Source organism: Papilio polytes, unplaced genomic scaffold, assembly GCF_000836215.1.
Source record: "Papilio polytes unplaced genomic scaffold, Ppol_1.0 DF824446.1, whole genome shotgun sequence".
Classification (NCBI taxonomy): domain Eukaryota; kingdom Metazoa; phylum Arthropoda; class Insecta; order Lepidoptera; family Papilionidae; genus Papilio; species Papilio polytes.
The window spans coordinates 3,633-4,304 of record NW_013524758.1 but is presented as its reverse complement, the minus strand read 5'-3'; positions in this window follow the sequence as shown (position 1 = coordinate 4,304).

The following is a 672-nucleotide window of genomic DNA, read 5'->3' as shown; positions in this document are numbered from 1 at the left end:
AGATATTTAAAGTTTTATTGGCCAGCATTTTTCCTACATTAGCGAAGAAATAGTTTACTTTATTTAATGATGTTTCTGCCGTACTATCAATTTTTAGTAAATCCTGCGATTTATTTTTTGGTTCTTGCATATCACAAACTTCTTTTATTATTTTCCATAATTCCTTATTATTTTTTGAGTTTGATTTTAATTCATCTTCGTAATATTTACTTTTTAGGGTTTTTATTAAGTTATTGCAAATATTTCTATAATTTCTATATTTATTAATTGCCGCTTCATCATTCGGTGTTCCTTTTAATTGTTTATGTAATTTATCTCTTTTTCTTATGGATTTTATTACGCCGGGAGTGATCCAGGGTTTTAGTGGTAGGTTCCTCTTTGATATTTTAACAATTTTAGAGTTAGTCTTAATAGCGTCTTGTAAAATATTAATCAATTTATTTGCTGCTTCATTTGCGTTTGATATTAAAAAATATTGATCCCAACAAGTTTTATTTAGATCCTTAGAAATTCCGTCATAATTTAAAATTGTTTTCTCATATTCAGTTTTTGATTTATTTAGTTTAATTTTATTGATGTACAAAAGAATGGGAGAGTGGTCTGTAAATTCATCGAATACAACAGTTTTTATTGAATGATTCAAACTTTTCACCATAAAATGATCCAAACATG